Here is a 22,873-nt window from a genome sequence, read left to right as displayed (position 1 = left end):
GAACTCAGGTTTTTACTATATCATATAGTTATCTTTCTTAAAAGGTTTCTGAGAAGGCAAATTTCTGATAGACATTGATTCGAACATTAAATGTGAGGACCACCGCTATACTTAAGGGCCGGGTACTGCACCTAAGATGCTAGGTAAATTTAACGGACCGTGATAAATCGCGTCCATTTGGCGCTCAAAATACTATATCTCGCCATGGCAGTCAATGCACTCGAGTAATATGCACTCCACTATCTCCAAGCTGCCACAGGTATCACAGTATAAAGATTTGTGGTAGCGGTCTGGATTCGCTTGGCTTTTGCCTTTTTAATGCCTTTATACGATCCGCAATAAACCAGCGCTCGCGGCGAGAGAGAAATGAGAGTGACGTAACACACGCTTTGTTTCGTTTTCTTGTGTCCTCGGCGTACACCTGCCCCAACCAAGAGAAAGAAGCGAGCCACCGTTGCGTAAGCCGGTAGATCGCCTGCGTCTCTGCTCGTTCGAGATTCAGGACAACTCGGTTTCGCAAATTATCGCGCGACGCAATCGCGTCCGTGTAGCCAATGAGGCGTCGAGCCGGGTCAGCAATCAGGCTCGTGGAGCGGGACAAGGCGATCGCGGGTAGGGTTGCTTCGGATCGACGAGCCGACTACGCGTCACGTGATACCGCCGTTCGTTAACGTCGTTACGCAGCAGGCTGCACTGATGAGGTTCCCGATTGATGACGGTCAGGCATTACGTAACAGACTCGAACTTTCTAGAATTACTCTTTAGCTCGTTCCCCTACGGTCCCAGCTAAAAGTGTCCATTTTCGAACGAATATTCTCGACTTACCTAAATGGACCGGCGTTCCGGGTGAACTTACAAAATATAAGCAACCGTGTCCGCATATTTCAATTTTTCTTACTTTTTAAATTTACATAGCAATAAACATTAGCAACCACGTTCCACTGAAATAGCCACCGTTATCTGGAACATTCTGCAAAACACCTGTAAGTGGAACGAAAATTAAACATGTGGAAGGATGATTGATTCGTTGTTCAACAGCATTTAATGGTGCAATCAGGGGAAGAACTATGAACAACAGATTTCATGCGTAGCACCCACACTGCTCGCAGCATGACGTTGCTATATTGGCACTTCATTTTAGCTTGCATACATTACACGGTATTTAGGGAACGTTGGTACGCCTTCAGGAGGCACCGGCTACTTCTGTTCACACGAAATAAGTATACGCTAAAACTTAAGTGTCAAGCTTGCAGTGAACAAAATAGAGGCACACGAACGAAAAAGTTAGGCTTGAATTCGAGCGACACAAACACACAAAAGACAGCTCGCAACAGACGGCACAATACTGGAAGCAACGTCAGCCGACCAGACGACGACAGCATGCAGCAAACTATGGCTGACGCTTTCGTCAAGACAGCGTATCGACATCGTGAAGCAGACGTCACGCGAACAACACAGGAAGCAACGTCAGCTGACCAGGACGACGACAGCATGCAGCAAGCTACGGCTGACACTTTCGTCGAGACAGCTTATCGACGTCGTTAAGCGATGTCTGCGCCAAGTCTCGGGCAAGGATCAGCTTGAACGAACACTGAGCGCCCGCCAGCGAGGAAAATCCTCTCCGCTAGACGGGGAACCCCCTTGGGGACCGGCTGTCGTAGACACTCACACTCAGGGGAGCCATAAACCGGCAGGCTGATCAGCCAGGAAGCTCCTACAGTACACGCGAGTCCAATCGAGCGTGTTTTGTCAGCTAAACAACGACCACTTGCGTATATACACCTCAGAGTTCAACGCACCCGATCACAACGGCAGGCGGCAAAACGGAATTGTACCGGAAGGAACAAACAGAACTCGGCAAAGGATATCAAAAGTTGCTGAAGAAGAAAAGTCTCGGCCTAGCGGTGTCAATGTATTCTTGCAAAGAGACTGAAGGACGTGGTTCATTCTCACCCAGACTTGTCTTGGTAAAAAAAAAGTTTGTGAAATTTTCCGTGCCGGAACCGTGATATGATCACGAGGTAACGCCGTAGTCGGGGACTCCGGATTGGTTTAGACCCCCAGGAGTTTTTTTGATCGTGCGCCTCAACCTTAATTGCTCCAGAGTTCCTTTCTTGTGCATTTCGAGTTTACAAAAGTGCGCTCGCGGCGGCCGGCAATCGAACCGACGACCTCGTGTACAACAACGTAATGCCATACCCACTGAAAAACCGTAGCGGGTGTCTTGCCTCCACCATGGCGAAGACGTTCCTCTCGTCGAACAGTTGGCTATTGACTGCAGGGCAAGCTCAAAAAAAGAGAAAAAAAGAACAGCGACAGACAAAGCGCCCAGCACATGCGCTACAAGGGCCCAATTTTCTACCCTTCTCGAGTTGGCTGCCAACGCTGCTGCTTCCCTTGCTCACGGACTCATCATGCATGACGAAGGGAACACCTCGAGAAATCTAGCCAGCCGCACTGAATGATTGGATTCTACCTCGCCGCTATAATGTCAAAAAGGTTCGCCCTTCTATGGGCGAATCTGTCGAATTCTATGACCACGGACCAGGCCATCATCTGTCGTGGGGACCAGCCACGAAACACGAACAGCCGAGGTCCCCGATAGGGGCTATCCACACAACCATGTAATGCTTAAGACAATCCAGCCTTTCTTTAAAAAAAAAGACACAGTGAAGCCATAACAAATCAAATTCTTTCCTTGGTCCCTGCCGAACACGTAAGTTTCCCTAACACATCGCGAATAAACGTAGAGAAACAGTGCAAGCTAACAAAGACAACGATACGAGCGCTGCCGGACAATTGATTGTTTTATTTAATGAGACTCCGATTATGTAAGCACGAGCCCGCTTATTACGCATGCACCTCGCCGATTCCCAGAATCTCATCGTGCTCAACCGTAACCCCTGTAATGTGTATCTTTAAATCTATCAGTGTTAAGGAAGCTTGAGTTACGCATCTATCATTATTTTGTTTTATAAAATAAGCTCTCAAAGCCTCTAGGGGCATGGTTTCTCCTTTTAGAGGAAAAAAAAGTAAGAATGCCAGGTTCAACTTCTCGCACGCGTAGTCTCGGAAACGCGTCGCCTAAAGCGAGTCTCTGAAACATTTCAGATTAGGTTTGCGCTTTCTAACCTTTGCAATCTGCCGTGACAAAGCACGAACGGGCGCTCGCCAAGCCTAACAGCCTTCCGAGGCATTCTATAACCTTCGAGCGCCTTGAGTACGCTTTACCGTGCTCCCGACCTTCCGACCAAGTTTTAAATAACCTATCGACTGCTTTCGACACGTCTAAGTTCCTCTGCTTTATTACGACAGCATGTGCGATCACCGCCGAATTTCGTCACGTAACGCCGCTACATGTCGATAGATTCTACACCTCCTGTTCTTTCTTTTTCTTCTTTTTTTTAAGTCAATGTTGTTAAAACCCTACGGTCATCGTCAGCAGCCAACATGCACTGCGCGAACCTCACAGCATGTCGTGAAACATTGATCATCATCACCAACGTATATTTATATCAAATACAGGACCGAAGGCCTCTCCCAGCAATTCCAAGCAATTATGTGGTGCGGACGTCGACTTCAACCTATACTTATGGGAAGCGTAATATCGTTTTAAAGTATACGGGTGCGATTATCACTGATGTGCTTTGCTTATATGTTTCTTTATTAGCTGTTTTCGCTGCGGTTGTCTTTGAACGTGCTCCCTTATATGTGCGTAAAGTCTGTTATTTTCACACTCTCGCCTCTAAGCGCTGGCAAATGCAGAAGTCGGCTTCTTCCCGGTAATATAGCCTCAGTGGAGAAGCCGGCAGTTAGGGAGAATTCTCGAGGTATTGGGTTGGGAGCCGGCTACAACTACGAAATCTTGTCGAAATCTCCATAAATGGGCTCTTTCGTGCACAAGAATGCGAAAAACACGTCTGCTCTGCATTTTCACGTACGAGGGCGGGAACGAACTGCGCAATAGTTCCAGTTGCCACACTAAGCAATCTTCACATGCCCCTGTGGTTTGCGGTGCAAAACCAATCCTGCTGTTTCGCTATCTCATCATCATGCAGTAATAATAATAATAATAATAATAATAATAATAATAATAATAATACTTACTATTATTATGAGTAGTAGTAGTAGTAGTAGTAGTAGTAGTAGTAGTAGTGTTATAAGAACAAAGATCATGGCAACTCTCTTATCTGGTAGCAAGAGCGTTGTTCTGCGTAAAACTATTTTCGAAACTTCTTTTGTCTGCCGCCAATGGTATTAGTTAGTAAAAACTGAATAAAAATTCAGGAAATGAACCGTGCCGTTGTAGTCAACAAAAGGGGAGTGCACGTAGTAACGGAAGCCTGGAAGACTAAAGCGGATCTGACGTCATGAAATTCTCTCCTGGCGAGGGGGTGGGGCTGCGGGGGGGGGGGGGGGGGGGGGTTGACCGTCGGCTCTAATTCTGCTCGCTAATTTTTGTTTTCCTCCTCTGGCGGATTGCGAAACAATGCAGTCACAACAAAAAACACTAATGCTCTTTGCAGCCTAAACAAGGCGTAGCGGTATAAACGGGCACATTTTCTACAATTGTAGAGGTAATTAGGCACCACCTTTTGCCCCTAGTATTAGTAATGTACCCTGAATAACGGTAACACGAGGCCTTACGTAATCTGAGGGCTGAAGTTTACACCTGACGTTTCGAAAATTCACAGGATCCAAGAGTTTGCCGACTCAACGCCAGTTGACATGTCACCGAATGCACCACGTCATGCCCGACACGGAAGTTGTTCGCAGATTTACGCAGCAAATTTTAGTGACGTCGATGCCACCTTCAGACGTAACGATAGATAACCAAATCCTTCTAGTCCATGAAGCTATTGGTGTTGTTTACGGTAGCGAGCACCTATTACCCATTAAGTGGGAAAGAAACGAAGGGGCACTTTATGGAAAGCGGCGTGTTTAAAGTGCTTGACGGGCCATGACTAGCTGGTCAACGTAAACAACGCCAACAGCTATAGCGATGCTCGTCATTATTATAAGTAAATGAAGTACAGGTTGCTGGCACCAAACTGTAGATACACAGGTCATCGTCCAGAGGAAAGATGTCAGTCGCTACTCGGTGCGCCAGAGCTGCGTAATTTTCGCTTCTGCATCGAAGTATTCGTTTCAGTTGAAGCCGTCGATCTCCTGTCGACTGAGCGCGGGGTTTCGAATTCACGACGACATTCGTACGTTACACCATTAATCGCTTCTTCAGGCTATCGGCCTCCTTTGTGATTGCTCCGGAACGGAAGACGCGCAATCGAAGATAAAACTTGCTTGGTCGCACGTTTTATCCTTTTCCGTGGTTAGTCGTCGTCGGTACTATAGTTCCGCGGAAGCAGTGGCATTACGCCAGTTACAAACCGCAACTTTTCCAAATCTTGTCTCTCTCGATAAATTCTACCCACACTGGTATGCAGATCGTTGCCCTGGCTATGGCAGCTCGCCCACAATCTTCGACGTCACGATTGAGTGCACTGCAAACCTCTTTCCTCCCTCGCCAACTCTCCTTTACCCCCTACGCAACAAAGAGCTGTGGGACGATGCCCTCCGCGACGGACCTCCCGAGGTCCTCAGAGCTGTGATACAACGGGCTCGAAACATCGCCGGAATCATCATAGGGACCCTGGACTGAGGGTTCCTCCCACACTGCTCCCGTCATTCAAATATTATTAATAAAGATGTTTTACTCTCTCTCTTTCTCTCTCGGCGCACACTGCACGCTTTTAACGAAGCTGAGCGAAGTCTGATGAACTCAATGCACGCAACGAGTGAAAAGGGAACGGAGACAGAGAGGAAGACAAGGGATGGACTACGACTACGAATTGCGTCCAGGGGCGGTTCGGAACAGCACATAATTACGGGCGATCCTCGGGTGAGGCCCCTGCGTGTAGTGGCGTAGCTGCGGGGTCGGTGTTACGCTGGCGCAATCCTTTATGGGCGCAGATCTGCTAATGGTGTCGTCCGGGCACTCCATGCTGACAGCTTTGACTAATGTACGGAACTGGGATCAAAAGAGACAAAGAGGGCATGTTGAAAAATAAAAATAAAAGGGTGTTGAGAGAATTTCGGCAATAAGACTCGGGTGAAGGACGAAGTTTGCTGAATGCAAAAGTGTGGCACGGGTCGTAAAAAAAAAAAACGAGAGAGAGAGAGAGAGAGAGAGAGAGAGAGAGAGAGAGGGTGGAGGGATGCTTTGGGTTTTCACGAAAGAGTTTTACGACCTTGGGATTCGGTCGAAATCGCGCCGATGATGCGATTCGAGAGAAGGGTGGAAAGGGGGTTAGGGGGTCGATGGTCTTCGACAGGCACACGCACCGGTCAGAATTTGGACAGAATTCGGTCTTCCACTGTGAACTGTCCGAAATGGCGCATATACAGTGCCTCAATTCGCGCAGCCAGCGTTGACAATGCGCTATAATTGGAAGAGCGAGGCGGGGGCAATGTGGGCGTAGCGATACACACTTCTAATGATTAACTACCCAGATCAATACACGCAACGTCGATTCATTCGCTGGTAATGAACTTAACTCAATTAGAAGCGTGCAGTTGAGGAGGAAATGGTGTGTGTGCCAATATGCGGAAGCAAAACAGGCACTAACGACAAAGTTGCCACAGCCCACCGAAACAAATGCGCCCTACATCTGTGAGCAGTGCGTTTATCAGGGATGCGGGTGGAGAAGGATCTTTGTTCTGGCACAATTACACCTCTAGGTTTCTCACTCGAAAAAAAGAAATATTTGGGGTCCTCGCGATGGTCGATTTTGCTGTGCTTTCTTTTGCCATTTGTGGCTTCCCTTCATTCGTCTTGTAAATCAGCCTCAATTCCTTTCCGAGCTGTTTTTTTTTTTTATCCTAAACAATTTTGCGACATTTATTTCACATACACAATAAAAAGAAGGTCCTGGTTACCAAATTTGGTGCCAATAACATCTTGCTTAACTCGCAGAAGGCATCGTGCAACCTTTTGTTGAAGAGGATCGTGTATATTGTGGGTGTCCGTCCACCGATGGACAAGGTCAACGCATACTAACGGATAATAGGCATAAATATTGTTATTACTAACACCGCCTAAAAATGCGCACGTCCTCTAGAAATCTTTGAGAACTATTGAAAGGTCACGGTGCTATACGTGGCATTCAAACCGAAATCAGTTCGTGAATTTATGCAGCACAGATTTTAGAGTTATACACACAAGCTCCGAATATTTTCCAGCGATAAGAAAAAGAATGACACTGTGTCCTCGAAAGTGCTCCTTGTTTTGTTTAGCTCCGTCATATGTTCACCAAAAATAGGCTTTGTAATTGAGCCTGTCTTCTATTTTCGTTTTTTTTTTCTAAAGGAATTTTCGGATGCTAAAAGCACTTAACACAGCCGTAGGCAAGTCAGAAAGAGGCTTTACACAATAATGAGCGCAAGCGAAAAAAACAAATAAGAAAATGACGTTTTAATTACATCGGGCGGCGTGAGGCATAACGATTGTCTTCGTCAATGCAAGTCTCCTGGCTATGGCGCCGAAACTTTGGCTGTAGTGTCAGACTTCCCTTTTCGGACACTCGTAATGGATACACTAAATAAGTACTAAGGTGTGATACGCGTCCTTTTTGTGCAGTTTGCTTAACGTTACCTTTCTGTCGCTATCATACATGTTCCTTATCATGTGAAGCAGACACTTTAACTCCCACTTTTATTTCCCCTGTCCTCACCATTTAAAAATTTCAACGAATACTAACGGCTAATATCCCCCATGATTTGTCTTGCCTGCCTCTTTGCTTTTATGGCCTTGGCTAACGAAAATCGAGCCCCTCAGTTCTCTTAGTTATCCTCGCAGGTTCCTTCTCAGATTTTACGAGAGGGCATGTGCAAAGTGTGAGCGTGAGCCCTATAATGCTGAGCAGTTGGCCACGCTGCAAAGCTCAACGACCCCTATGCAAACCTAAGGGTGAAGCATTCACTTGCGTCATTGTGCAACCATATGGTACAAGGTCAATGAACCATCTCCCGTGCACGCGTCCTTTCAGTGAGCTTAAATGAAGCATCGCTTACATTCAAGCCATCTATAGGCTTGAATGGTTAGAATCACTGGCAACACATTTAAGTTCTCACCCGATGGACAATGCCTACTCTGTGCAACGTCTACTTCGAGTGACCGACCAGGTGAACGCTCCCTCTAACGCGTATTTCGTTAGAAACGCCTCGTCGGCGTCACACCACTGCTTCCCTATTCCCGATAGACGACGCGGGATGGGATCAGAGGTCAGGAATGTAGGCAGCCGCGACATGCAAGAGGGCACTGCATTACGCCAGACTGGTTCCCAGTGCCTTTCCTCTTTAGCTTGGCTCAGCCTGCAGCTGCAGGTCCGTTGAATATCGTGGAACTCAATCCCGTTCAAAGCTAAACTCTAGCCCCCCCCCCCCCCCCCCCCCCCCCTCCTCGACTCGTCAGTGCGAGGGAACGAAACCGCCAACCACTGTACTTCTCTAGGCACACACCTCTTCTCCGAGCGTCTCTGGATCCCTCTCCGGACCCCTTTCGTCGGCCACTTTCAAGCATTAAAATATAAACACAAACTCTCTCTCTCTCTCTCTCTCTCGTGGTGTTGCGCAGTTCCGGGACGTTCTGGCCCGGACACTCTGAATGCAAATGATGCTCTCACCCTTCTACGGTACGGGTCGGGATGAATGACTCCTCGGGTGTTTTGCCGCCGATCGGCGATCGATAAAATCGACCTTAGCGCAATCTGCCCTGCGCCGGGCAAACCCAGTGCCTTCTTTCTTTTGATTAACGCTCCTCAGACTCTCTAAAGCGTTGAATCCACATGCTGAAAGACGTACAGCCGACGCGATAAGGAATTTTCGAAAATACCGGACCACGCGTAAGCGGACGCATGCCGGCTCCACGTTCGTTGCGGCGCGTTGCAAGAGTTTTTGGGTTCCCTGCAAACGCGGTGTCGCTGGCCCTCCTCTCAAAATGGGGAGGGTCAGCCACTTGCCGACACTTGCAGACACTTGCCGACCGTTTTTCCCTAGAAAGATATGATAACGTAACATTCACGTTTCAGAGAACAGTAAATGTCTATAGTTATGCTAAAAATGAACTGTTATTCGACCGTGTAAATTTCTAAAAGGCATCAATAACATACGTTTCGTATATAGAAGGTGGAAACGTTCAGACTTGTTCTAAGCTCTACGCGTGGCCCATACCAGCTGGTGACTAATGAGTAAGGAGGAACTGGCATTGTTTGTGAACGCTGTAGATGAAGAACGGTAAGATTGCGCGAGGTTACGCATTACATCGGAGGAAACCAGACAGAGTGGTGTCTAGGGCCTAGTCAGGTGACCATGTGTGTCACCTTTAGCCCTCTTCACCCGGACAACTGTATATTGTCTAAATTTCAATAAAGTCAAAGTCAAAGTTGTGTGCATCGTACAAGGTCGCATAGCTGCGTCGCTTCACTAAAGCTTTAATTCACAATGGAACATGTGCGCTGCAACTGCATAATTTTTGGGAGAAAATGAATCGTGGATATGGTTTCCTTTCTTTTTGTAAAAAAATATAGACAAGGAAACAGTTTTGCCCCTGCCGCATTTGAAGGCCGAGACCAGGTCTGCAGTGTTCGCCTTTCTGTTCCTTTTCCTCATAGCTGTCCTCGAGCCACCGTACGCATCTACAAAATCATCTAGCCGTATTGTAATGCAACCTTTCACCCCGCCTCACCTCGTTTCGTGCGCTGTCCATCCCGACATATTTCGCGGACATAAAAAAAAATGAAGAACAAGCATAAAAAGCATACATTTTTTATTCGATAATCGCTTCCCTACACAGTATGAGGCTAAGTGCCCATGGTGCGGAGAGAAACCAGATCTATACCACATATCATGGGCCTGTCAAAATATTGAGTCCCCAACTGTCTATAAAATTAAAAAACCCGAGTGCGGAACAGTGGGAGAGTATGCTTTCCAGCGTAAGCTTGAACGGCCAAAAGCGCCGAGTAGAGCGAGCTCGCGGGTTGGCCATACTCAGTGGAGCCTTGGACTAGGGCACCAACCCTGTGATTGCAGACAGAAGAATCCATCAGAAGATGGAAGAGGCCGTCTGAAGCCGCGAAGATCTCTTTTCTAGAGCCCAATATATGTTTTCCGATCCGATCCGATCAATAATCGCTTATCACACCTGTTCATTTTATCATGCTGGGCTGTTGTGTATGGTGCATTCTGTCCACAGCCTGCCTTGAACGACCTACAACAGCGCACCGTGATCTGTCATGCAAATGGTTGCAATGAAACAATGCTGACGGTTTTCTCTTGGACAGGACATCTTACAAGGTGCAGTTTTCGCGCAGTCGTGAGTGTGTAGGTTTCCTTTCTGAACTTTTCGCATAGCACAGAGACAAGTACAAATGCACACCTTGCTGGAAGTAGAAAACAACCCTCACAAACATCTTGCCTTATTGTACTTTTCAAGGCAGTAGACGTTAAGGAACTCACGTCGCTAGCCAAACATGGAAAACCTGAAAGAAGGTTCTGGCGCTTGCACATTCTGTTCTCACTTATTTAGAGCACGATGAGCTGGAATCTTTTGACCTATGCGGAATGATTGAAGCATAACTCAATGACCTGCTCGACAAAAAGCAAAAAGAACTATTGAAGGCGCTCACGGGACTTGAAACTGACGGCTTCATTCGAATGGCTAGGGGTCATCATCATCATCATCATCATCATAATCATCATCATCATCATGTGGCTATGTCAGCTCTGAGAGCTTACACTATTGTCGTTGTGTGTGAGTTCATAGTCGCAGACACTGCTAAAGTCTGCGGTTCCTGTTTTCTCTTTGGGGTAACGACATTTCAAAAAAGTTACATCTCTGCCATACTTTGGACGCCACAACAGCAACCAACAACGTGTACCTGCTAATTTTCAACCGACATCTCAAATGATCGTTCCGATGGAACATTTGGCGTAACGCACGTTTTCAGCTGCACATAATTTTCTGTCCGTGTTCATTTCGAACAAGACGAACACGTTAGGCGATCGACAGCCTACGAATAAACGTTCGCGAATGAGAAACACACCGCAACGTTGTTTAGATTATTCACGTCGCATGGCAACGTTTCCTCGGATTCGCCAACCTCGAAACGTAGGCTTTGATTTGGATTTTGGTCGGATTCACGGTGGCTTTTCTCAGAGCGGCGGCTTTCCTCTGGGAAACCGCGAAACCAAGGCGTGCAGAAGTATTTCAAGCTTGAAATGGTTGATGGATACAAACCCTTCCTCAATAAAAAAAATAACTAAAGGAGAGGGTGGGCGATTGTATTCGTCGCAGTGCGAGACCACGTCTGTTATCAAGTGGTTTGCGCCGTTGTAATGCGATTACACACACCGGGTCGGGCACAAACTCAAATAGCATTGCGCCATTGCCACTCAAGGCACGCAGAGTGCTCGCAGCAACGGCCACGTGCCACCATCCTTTCCACTAAAACGACGGAAAGGCAAAAAAACGCAGGTGAACTCCTTACAGATGAACTCCTTAAGCCTCGAGGGATGCGATACATAGAATCACGAAATCGCGAGGCAAGCATGATGGGACCAATGACCTGAGGACAGTGAACTGTGCTCACAATCACAGCCAGGCACGCGAAAACCTTTCGTCAGAACTAGTTCCTTCGTCACCAACTTGGTGAAGTCAGCAGTATTTATATGCCGGGTGCTTTAGTTTAACGTAAACGGAATTAAAAAAAAAAAAACAGCGCGTGTTAGCACAAATCTTCTGATGGAGCTGGAGCGAGGCGAATAGATAATATGCGTTAATTACACTACAAATCAATACACATAATTGCATAATTAGCAAAATAGCGCTAATTAACTTTCCAATTAATTACTTTGGCGCACATATTGAAAAACACTAAATGAAGGCAGTGGGTTTCGCAACACACATCCAGTCGAAAGAAATCTTGAAACGCAGCTGTTTAGAAATAATTGCACTGTAATTCCGCCTACAATTTAACGCGAAAATAATTATCTGCCTACTTCTGCCATTGCGCTACATGTACCGTTCCGCTACATAACACGATTGATATATATAATTCTTTAAATTCCGTTAACGATAAACTCAAAAAAGTGTCTATATATATATATATATATATATATATATATATATATATATATATATGGGCAATTGTAGGTTGAGGACGCACGTACGAAAAAAAAAACGACTCTTTATTTCTTACGTTTAATAAAGCATCATTTTTGCTTGCGTTCGTCCTCATGCTACAAGTGCCTGTTCAACTACCGGATGCCGGCAGACACTCTCTCTCTCTCTCCATAGATATATATATATATATATATATATAATTATTTGAGTTGTGCTGAGGCTGCGGTGTCTTCGGGTTGATATGCAACTATGCTGAGCAGGTATGACTTGGAAAAGCTGCGTCAGCTTCTAGAAAAGGCGCCATGGCTCAAACTATTGCTGTCTCAAAGCGCGGGACGGGATCGATTCTGAGCACCTCATTACTCAAGGTGTTGCAGCACTAACGAGCTATTCAAGGAAAGAAAAAAAAAAGCGAGGAGAGAGGCGAAGTCCCCTTTAACGATTTGCTCGGCTCGAGCCGACCTAGCATGGTCTCGGCTAGCAAAACCAGATAGAAGCTACGTGAAAAAGAAATGACGTCGCGCTGACTAAGAGATTCCGAATGAGCCAGGAATCTGCTTACAAACAACCTGTGCGCCTGATCTGAGAGAACGCATCTTCATACATGCGACGTTTTCAATAACGATCATAACACACGCCCCCCCCCCCCCCCCCCCCCCGTTATTGTACTTCTCGTTTCGTTAACTTCACGAATCGACCACGAGCGCCTGTCTAGCTCAGGTATTCGGGTAAAGTACGAGAAGTTAACTTGAGGAGCTCCAGGTTTCAATTTCTTACTCGTCTTTCAGTAATGTTTATGGTAGCAAAGCACACTGCTTACCCTCCAAAGTGTATGGTTTACTTTCATAAACGTTTAGCATCAATCGGGAAACTCTGAAAGTTTATACCTCGTTATCCCTAACCTTAATTATGAGCGAGAAAGAAAGGAAGAAAGAAAGAAACAAAGAAAGGAAGGAAGAAATAAAAAGAAAGAAAGACGGAAAGGAAGAAAGAAAGAAAGAAAGAAAGAGAAAAAGAAAGAAAGAAACTTCGAGTTCAACAAAAAGTTAAGCTAGGTAATAGTGAGAACATCTGTAGGGATGTCGGTCTGAGGTACCTGCCTCTATGTAGCTACAGTGTGCTTGGGAAAAGAAGGAAAGAGCGAGAGGGAGAAAATGGGTGACGATGACGACAGAGCGATGAGGCAAAACACAATACGAACAAGTGTACTCATTCATATTAGTGTCCGCGCCCGTAGTCTTGAAAAAGTCTAGTAAAGCTTGGATGGCCTGAAAACTGTGGCATTGCTGCTGCCAGCCGCCGTGGTGGCGTAGTAACTGTGGTGTTGTGCTGCCGAATGCGAGGCCGAGGCTTCGACTCCAGGGCGAAGCCGTTGCATTTCGGCGATGGCAAAATAAAAATAAAATAGTCGTGTTTTTAGGCCGAGGAACTCAATAAAAGGACCCGAGTCGATGATCATTTGTCCAGAGTCATCTGATACAGGGTGCCTCATAGCTTTCTTGAAGAGAATCAATCAGTCTTAAGCGCTATGTGGCTGGAAATCTTCGGAGGCGTCAAGAAATTATCGCAAGATTTGCCCTACAAGCAGCTTAAAAAGCCCCCCTCTCCTCCCCTCCCCCTTAAAGAATGAGAGGAGGGGGCAGGTACAAGTATGGGTGGGGAGGACACAAATTTAAACATTGCAATGTTGAACATATATGCAGCGGTGCATTTATGCAGCTGCTCAACGAGTGGTCTTACCCACAATGCTACACCTCGTCGTCTCGAAGATGGGCAATGCAAACGTGTATTCGTCAAAGTGTTATTCCGCTTTATTCGCGCTTTCACAAATTTGTTTTTTCTTGCGCAACGCCGTTCTCATTAGGAGTATTGAGTAACACGGAGTGTCATTGAGCGAGATTAGGACGGGAAGAAACGACGTGGACAGGACAGACGCTCACTTACACGTCCTGCCCACATCGTTTCTTCCCGCCCTTATTCCGGTCAACACTATACACACTGTGCGTGATGCACCAACTGGCGCAACAGTCGACGCTTCTGAATGAGTAACGCGTCAGCTGTTGCGAGAATCTGTGCCTTCGCAACTATGTGGAGGGCCACGTCGGGCTCACGTGACCCCAGGGGTGCAGTTGAAAATCGCCATGCAGACGTGCGCCGAGTCACGGTTTTTCTGTCGTTATTATTCTCTCGGGGTTTTTTGTTTTGTTTTTTGATGGGTTTTTTTGGCGAGGGGTGAGAACGGATTCCTATGGGTGTTGTTTGAGAAAGCGCAACCACGAGGAAAACATTAACGCTAACAAGGCAGGCAGACGGTTTGGGGTCGGAGTCAGCGGGCGGTCAACTTTCGTAACTTTCCAAATGACCTCCGTTGATACATGTGCGGGCGAGTAGAGAGACACTGTTCGAGTGGTGTTATGCCAGTGCTAGCAAATTACGAGCGTGTCATCATTGTAAGGGCCATAGAATTTTATCTTTTATTTAGCCGAGGAGAGGGTTGTGGCGAGCAGTTAGCACGGAAAACAGCCACAGAGGAACCCACGTGGCAGTTGTTATACTTAGCACGAGGTCGTAGGTTCAACTGCCTGCCGTGGTGGCGATTTCTGGATCTGTTCAAATTGCACAAGAAGAAGACAAAGAGCAAGAAAAGAAGCTTCCGTACAGTTTAGGGGAGCTCTGACTTGGGCAGGGTGGTACAGCATTCTGTCAAATCCGCAACAGTCCTAAACTGTAAAATTGCGTGTTTCTTTTTTTTTTTCTTTCTTGTAAGTGTTTTAAGGCGTCCTCTTTTTGCGTTTCCAACAAATCTCAAAAGCGCCGCTGGGGCCGGAAATCGGACCTGCGACCACGCATTAAGCCTAACAACTGCCCCGTGTGCTACTGTGCGTCCCCTTGCTTAACGGCCATCAAGATCATAGCACCAGCTACACCCTCTCTTATGGAGGTTCTAATTAAACGAGTGCCTTGAACTGGGCGGGGTGAACGCGGTTATGGCCAGAATATGGTGTTTAGCCACATATCTTCTTATTTGAAGCTAGAAATCTCAACAATCACTTGGATCTCAGCCGTATACCGTGAATCCCTTCACGAGGACCGAGTGTGCGCAGTAGGAAAGTAGGATGTGTGATCACGTGATGCGCTATCCCTAAATTGAAATGGCGATCTGCTCCATTGCCTGAATACAGCTTAAGTTCAAAAGCTTACTATGTCAAAGTGTATGGTGCTGCTGAAATGGGGTAATTTATTGAATCCCGTAACATGAAAAGATATATGGGTTTTACGCGCCAGAACCGCGATCCAATTATGAGGCACGCGGTACCGGAATAATTTTGACCACATAGGGTTCTTTATCATCATCATAATCATCAGCGTGGCTACGTCCACAGCAGGGGAAAAGGCCTCTCCCATACTTCTCCAACTAACCCGGTCATGTGTTAATTGTGGCCATGCTGTCCCTGCAAACTTCTTAATTTCATCCGTCCACCTAACTTTCTGCCGACCCCTGCTACGCTTCCCTTCTCTTGGAATCCATTCCGTAACCCTTAATGACCACCGGCTATATTCCCTCCTCATTACGTGCCCTGCCCATGCCCATTTCTTTGTCTTTATAGTGCACCCAACACCCACGCGTTTCTGCATTTCGCCCTCGTCGAAATGAAGCCCCCGCGGCCGGGATTCGAACCCGCGCCCTCGGGCTTAGCAGCGCAATGCCAAAGCCACTAATCCACCAAGGCGGGTAATCAAGACATCATCAGAACTTACACGCATTTATAACACATTCCCAGTCAGTATTACACAACCTCATAAATTTGTAGCACCTAATTTACAAATTAATGGTCTTTGTCCACACACTCCAATCATATACAAGCGCGTTAAACTCACTATATACAATTCTATAACATTTGTAACGCATGCTTTGCTAATAACTCTTATTTTGTTTGTTAGTCTGTAGAAATTCTCTCTCTCTCTTTCGAATATGGTATAACAGGCATTTCAAGCCTACATTTCCTTATCTTGAAAAATGTTACACCCAGCGTGGTGGCCTAGCGGCTATATGATGCTGAGCTGCTAAGCACGAGGTCACATGATCTAATCACAGATGCGACGGCTGCACTTTGGTGGAGGCGAAATGTAAAAACGCCCATGGCCCTGTTCACTGTGGGCACGTTAAAGATCTCCAGGTGGTTAAAATTAATCCGGAGTCCGCCACTACGGTGTGCCTCGTAATCAGATAGGAGTGTGGACACGTAAAACTCCAGAATTTATTGCAATTAAAAAAAACAAACTTGTGTACTTCTAGCGCCTCAGGAAGGACGTTCCCCGTCTTTCCCCGATTTCTTTATTACAAAGTCCCACTCTGAAGGTTTCTTTTTTTTTTTTTTTCATGGCGCGCAGTGCTGTTCTTTCGGGCTTTTCAATTACCGCTGCTTTATTCCTCCTCCTCGAAATCACAATGCCATACGAATAACCAATCGTTCACAAAAAATTTGTTTGCATAATTATTTGATATTGGAGTTTAAAGGGCCGTTCCACCATCCTCTATACCTTGCGGGCAGAGCCGCATTCTAAGGAGGAATGTTTACTTGTTGCTTTTCAGGGGCAGTTCGGACGTTTTTTGTTCGGTGTTAGGCCGAACTCGTGCAGTCTCTCCTTTGTTGGAAGGACTTGCCATCGTGTCCTCTTGCAAGAACCGTGTCTTAAATCAGACTGACCGTTTCCTTTTATGAGTTTTCCGCTTTCCTTACTGTGTTAATATCTTGCACGCGAATGCTTCGTTTATCTGCGTCGCCGGCGTTTCCTCTCTGTCTATTTGCGGGAGTTATTCCTTTATTATATTCTTCATGAACCGTACAAATTTCTAGAATATGGGCAGTCATTCTGCCTTTGTAATTTTGTGTTGTTTGGTGTCGAAGTACATTCGGAGCGTGCTTAGCCAATACGCTACTAGTTATTGTCATTTAAGATTGCTATCTTGAATTACGCTCGATGGTGTTTTAATGGCTACAAAACGTAAAATTATTTCTATGCCTGGCACACTTAGTCCTCCTCTGTCTGAAGGTAACTGAAGTAATTCTTTTCTAACGGTGGTGGTTTCTTTTAACATAGATACGTACTTACCGGTGTTGTGATTCGGTTTACCACTACCAGAGGAACGATAGCTTGTCTGGCTACAAAGAATGCGTATGTACATCTTTTCATTTCGATTATGTCGATTTTGACTTTTAGTGTTTGTTCCGTTGTCGCTGAGTTTCTGAGAGTTTTCTCCATTCTGTTTCTGATAGCTTTACACTTCTGCTGCGACGGCTTTCCCGGCTTAAAAAGAACGCCTTGTGTTTTTGCCCTTTGGGCAATTTCAATTTCGGTCGGAAGGTTTCGTGTTTTGCTGAAAATTAAAGCTGCCCTTATACTTAAGCTTCATTGGGCGCCAGACATTGGATAATATTTTAATAAAGAACCTAATGCTTGATTCTTATATCTTATAAATACGGAGACGTCACTTGCATAGGCTACGACTTTAACCATGTTTTTGGCCAACTAAGGGGTAGCTTCAAATTTCACTTAATTCATTTATGTTTCTAAGGAATAGGTCAACCGATAAAAGAACTCTGGCTCAGGGTACATCGTTGACGTATACTACCCTGGTGACATTTATTGGATTTATGTACCCACTATTGTTACCTTTTTGCAGCCGTAGCAGAAGTGAGTGGGTACATTATCACATGATATATATGAATACAAAATATGCGAAATATAAACTAGCAGATGCGATAACTGCATATATTATCAAAGCTTATGCAAGCAGGAAATTATCATGTAAGAAGAGCAAGCACATAATGAACACCATTTTCATGTACCACCCTAAAATTTTCATTTGTCTAGATATTACTCTAAGCGCGCGAGAAAGGAAGAGAAAAAGATTACATCATGATAATATTTTTTTATAGGCAGCGTAGATATCGAAAAAATCAAGGACACCTAGGTATTTCTACACGGATAAACGTGAAAGCATTGTGACATCTCTCAGGTGATGCCTCGGCATCGTTCGTGTACTTGCTTAGACGTCCAAAGGAGCCGGGCGCAGCCACTGACTGATAAGGCGAAGGTTCGACCATCGGAGTGTAGGACAGAACTAACGGTGATCACCGCACCGACTGGCAGTGCCGCGACGTGCGGAGCTATATATAGACCGGCCACACAGTTGCCGCTTCACGGCAACTGCAGCTCGTGCAACCGTAATCTTTACCGGGAGGCGCTTGCCGCGAACGCTATAAGCGAAGGCGAGCTTTCTGATTCTTTCTTTCTCCAGCGAAGCTGTATACGGCTAGGTTCTGGAAAAAAAATTGCATGCGTCTATCGAGCCGTGTAGATCGAGAATTTCTCCCCATATGTGGGTCGATTCCGAAGATAGTGCAATACCGGACCGACCTTCGGCGGAGGTCAAGCAGGCTTTAAAGCACTCTGCCAAGTCGCAAAAAACAAGTTTACTATATTAGGTCACAGTACAACCTGTATCAGATATTAAGCTGATAAAAACAGATACTGCACTTTGACCCACGTTGCCCAAGCATACGTCCGCACCGCCTTCTCTTTGTCGGCGTTCCCAGCGCTTGATATCTCCTTTCCTTTCCTTCCGCTCTCCCGTGGTGGTGGTCCCGTAAGAGTGCTGCCCGACAGGACCGCAAGGCGGAAGGAAATGCGGATCCCGCAAACTTTGAACGTTTCACTGGAGCAACGGCCAGGTGTCAAAGGAAGTTTGTGGGGAATCAATTTCTTGTGGCCTGTATAGCGTGTGACCGCTTGTGGTTTTCGAGGGACCTCACAACCATTACTGCACTGCGGGACGTCGACCAACGCACGGTCGCCTTGGCTACGCTGAATCAGTGTGTACCCTCGGAGTGCAGTGACGTGCGTGTTTGTTCTATGCACCGCGATTCGTTCGTGAAAGGTGTCGTGGCGCGTTTTGCAACTATACATGGATATGTATACCCCCCGGTATCACATCATCTTCTGAGGCTCTACATCGTGGAGAAGCGTCTAGTCGCACCTCGTACATGCGCCGTTTGACCCACGGCAATGGACAGTACACCATTAAGGAGCCCACATACACTGCTTCGTTGGTCATCCGCATTCACAGAGTGGAATGACACTGAAGTTTTTTCTTTCTTTTCACACGCACGGCCGGCGCCGCCGCCGCCGCTCCCACGGATGTATGGAGGTGAGCTCCATCTGAGTATGCTTTACGGAATGCTCCATCTGAGTATGCTTTACGAAGTGCCACCCATCGATCGCCTGTGACCACGTTACTTTTTGTGCCATCTCTAGGAACGCCGCCTGATTTTCCGCTTCATGGGCCATATTAGGCTTTCGCATTAGAAAGTGCATTCTACAGAGCAATAAGTTGGCTTACAAAAGCACTGCAGAATCAAATGTCCGAATATCAGTCTGGAGTGTGAATGCAACAAAGAGCAGTACAAACATGGTGCGTTAAAATATGCTTTCAACCAGACAGAACCAAATAAATGAGCAATTTAGAGCAGGAAGGGAATCGAAAAGAAAACGCGCAATGTTAAGAACAGTGCTACCACTCCCAAGCATCAGCTGTAAAATGCTAACGTTTCTGCAAAAGAAACGGCAATGCAAGAAAGCACAAACAAGACAAAAAAGTGATTTATGAATTCCATGTCAAAAATGAAACTACAGGGCTGACATAAGTGCCACAACTGACGAAAACTCATCATGTCCCGTGGGTTAAAGCTTTACAGGGTGTTTTTATTTATTGTTAGGCGGCTTGCTATACCAGTGTACAAAAATTTAACTATATTAAGAAAGTCTTCTGGGAGGTTTATGTTTAGTTATGTTATTCTATGTTCTACGCGGTCGAAGGCTTTGAAATGCCTGAGCATTTCTATGGTTACCGAACGGGAAAACTAACTGTCCGTTCGTCCCTCCTTCGCGTAAGACGATCGCTTTCGAGATACCACCACCAGCCAGCTGCGGAAGAAGACGACGACGATCGCGCGAGCAGTGGCACGAGCGCGTCTTTGTGACCGCGTGACGCGTACCTTCGTACATGCACCAAAACGTGCTTCGGATCGGAACGTCATCACCGCAGCTGGCCCCGCCACCTTCAGTAGTTTGCTTGCCTCATCGGTTCACGTCGCGCCGCCTTCCGCAGCAGTTCGTGCCGCCGCAGCGCTGTTGCAATTACTGTAATGGCGCCAAGACAACCGCAGCCGCCTAGCGAAGGAGAACGCAAACGCAGGAATGCTGAGTATCAGCGTGAATACAGATCACGCCAGAAATAAATGAACGATGCTGGGCATAGCGGAGAACTACAGCGACGCGCTGCTGAAACGCAGCAAAGAACAGGAACGGCGCTAGTGCCGACGCCGCCCGATACCGATGCTTAAAGGGAAAGCTGCATAAATTTCCTTCATTTCCTACGCGTCCCTCGTCATTTCACCCCACGCCCACATCCACTGCGGGCCCTCTATAATACGAGTGAACATCGTTTCTACTCGCGTCATCTACGGCGTCTCGTGCAGGTCTCACTTAACAGGGCGGTGTTGAAACCGCGCTTCTCCGTTTCACGATTATTTCACGGTCGTTCCCGCAATTATACCAAACACACCAGCGCACGACCACTTAACACTACGTCGTTACTATGAGACGCTTACACATCATTCAGATATAACTCCCCGAGCAGATTCTACGCCAAATTTTTCATTGACCTAGTGATGTCAAAGCGTCAAGTTCTTATTACTTTTTTCCCTGTGTAGACAAAAGTGCCTTGGATGGACTTGGGAAAAAGCAAACGTCAATAAAATAGTTCAAAACTTGTATATGGTACATTGATACTGAATTTACCTTTGCAGATCCTCCTCGACATGTGCCTATCTGTCACTGGTTTTAGCATTAAGCCTGACGTCCTGGCACATTCTATAGGTGGTCATATGATACTAAGTACTTACCCAAAGCAACACTTTCAGTGCAAACAGCGAACTTTTATATTCCAGTTGTCCCAGTGCTTAAACAGAACTAAAGCACTTCAAGTGTGAACAGAGTGAATCTTACGCGGCTCTCTTTCACAGGTGAAGTACCGTAAAAAAGCGCATAAAACACGAGAATTTTTCCTGTTATTAGAGTACCAAATTTCTGCCTTGTGCTACGTGCGGATACAAACAAATATTTCGGCCCAAAAATAGGCTCATAGTTTGGGTTTCCATATTGTTGTGCGGCTATCGTCATTCTCATCATCCTAGATGGATTGATGGATGATATGAGCGTCTCCGTTGAAACGGGGTGGTGGGTTGCGCCACCAAGCTCTCGTTCTTATTTTTCTAATGTACTAGCTATCTTTTTAAAAAAGCAAATAATTCCTACCATCAAACTCTGAACTACTACGGGGAACTCTGTTTCTGTACGCCTCCATTGTGTTTGATCCCTTTTTCGGCGGCGAAACCTCCAATCGCCTTTCACTAATCTCTACTGCAGACATGTCTCTGGTATGCCTCTGTTGTGGACATGTCGCCTCCTATTCCCTATGATGACGAGGAGTTATTGGCATCCCCTATTAAACAGGGCACTGACAAACAGTCGCCTAGCCTGCTTGATCTAATCCGATATGCTATAAACATTTTTCTACAGTGGAGCTTTTAGAACCTCGCTGGGTTTCTCTTGACGTTCGCAGCTTCGCCGAGCTGGGTAAGAGAGAGTGAAAGCAGAGTATATAAATAGCATCGCGCAGCATAGCGACGCGGCGAGTGTGGGTGGAGCCTAGCGGAGTAGAAGGAGTGGCGTGGCGGAGTAGAAGGAGTGGCGTGGCGGAGACACAGGTGGTGTGACGTCATTGCTCTCCGATAAAAAAACCACGCGTTCGCTTCGGCGGTCCTCTTTATCGCAGTGGAAAAAAAATATGCGCGGCTCTGCTATCGCAAACAGCAGAGACCAGCGGAGCTGTGGGAAGCCCAGCATAGACTAAGTGTGCGGTTTGGCACTACTTTACCAGCGCCGCAATAGCAGAGCCAAGCATAATTTCATTCTAGTATTTTTGTGTACATCGACCTAACCTTTGTTTCCCTCAATACTTCTCTGCCTTGTACTGATACCTATACCTGCAACAGATCCGATCGTATCAATCTCTTCCCTTCCACCAATACTCAGACGCCTCTGGCTTATCTCTACTGCGGATCGGTTGATGCTTCCGTCCACTTTAGATCCAAGATCTCCGGGTGTTTCTTACCGGATACACATGCCTTATCTTGTTGCAAAAGAATTGCTTGGGCATGTTTTTGTCTTTAAGCAACCAGCTCGAGCCTCGATTAGCAAGGCACGCCATTTGTGTTGTCGTACACATTTTCTCTTCTAATTTCTTTCTTCCGATTCTTGTAATTCTCCATTCTCTTTTCTTTTTCCATTCTTTGCATCCAATGCGCTGTTTCTGTTTCTCACAGTTTCCTTCTGATGACGCCTGGTTGTCAATTTACGCTTTCAATTACCCTGTACCTGGTTTCCAACTTTCTTGACCTCTTTCTCCATTCTGTGTCCATGCAGTTCAGGTACAGATACCTGTGCATTTTATGCGCCCATTTATTTTGATCTACATTCGTGAGCCTTTTTTCAAAACTAATTTCGCATTGCGCTTGTCTGACTTCAAAAGTGGCCCAACTCATTCCATCTTGCACTGCCCCATTTGTG

General features: G+C 46.3%; 1 protein-coding gene and 1 non-coding gene across 2 annotated transcripts in view; one reads left to right on the top strand and one right to left on the bottom strand.

The window, feature by feature from the left end:
• LOC126544792 (neuropeptides capa receptor-like) overlaps window positions 1-22,873 on the top strand; it is a 71,230-nt gene that overhangs the window by 12,330 nt on the left and 36,027 nt on the right. The window lies entirely within an intron of this gene.
• Window positions 18,559-18,744, bottom strand: LOC126546487 (U2 spliceosomal RNA). The gene has a single exon (XR_007602609.1). It is a non-coding gene; the product is annotated as a U2 spliceosomal RNA (small nuclear RNA).

The sequence above is a fragment of the Dermacentor andersoni genome, chromosome 10, assembly GCF_023375885.2.
Source record: "Dermacentor andersoni chromosome 10, qqDerAnde1_hic_scaffold, whole genome shotgun sequence".
Taxonomy (NCBI): domain Eukaryota; kingdom Metazoa; phylum Arthropoda; class Arachnida; order Ixodida; family Ixodidae; genus Dermacentor; species Dermacentor andersoni.
Note: the sequence above shows the minus strand (reverse complement) of the source record. Positions and strands in the feature narration are given on the sequence as shown.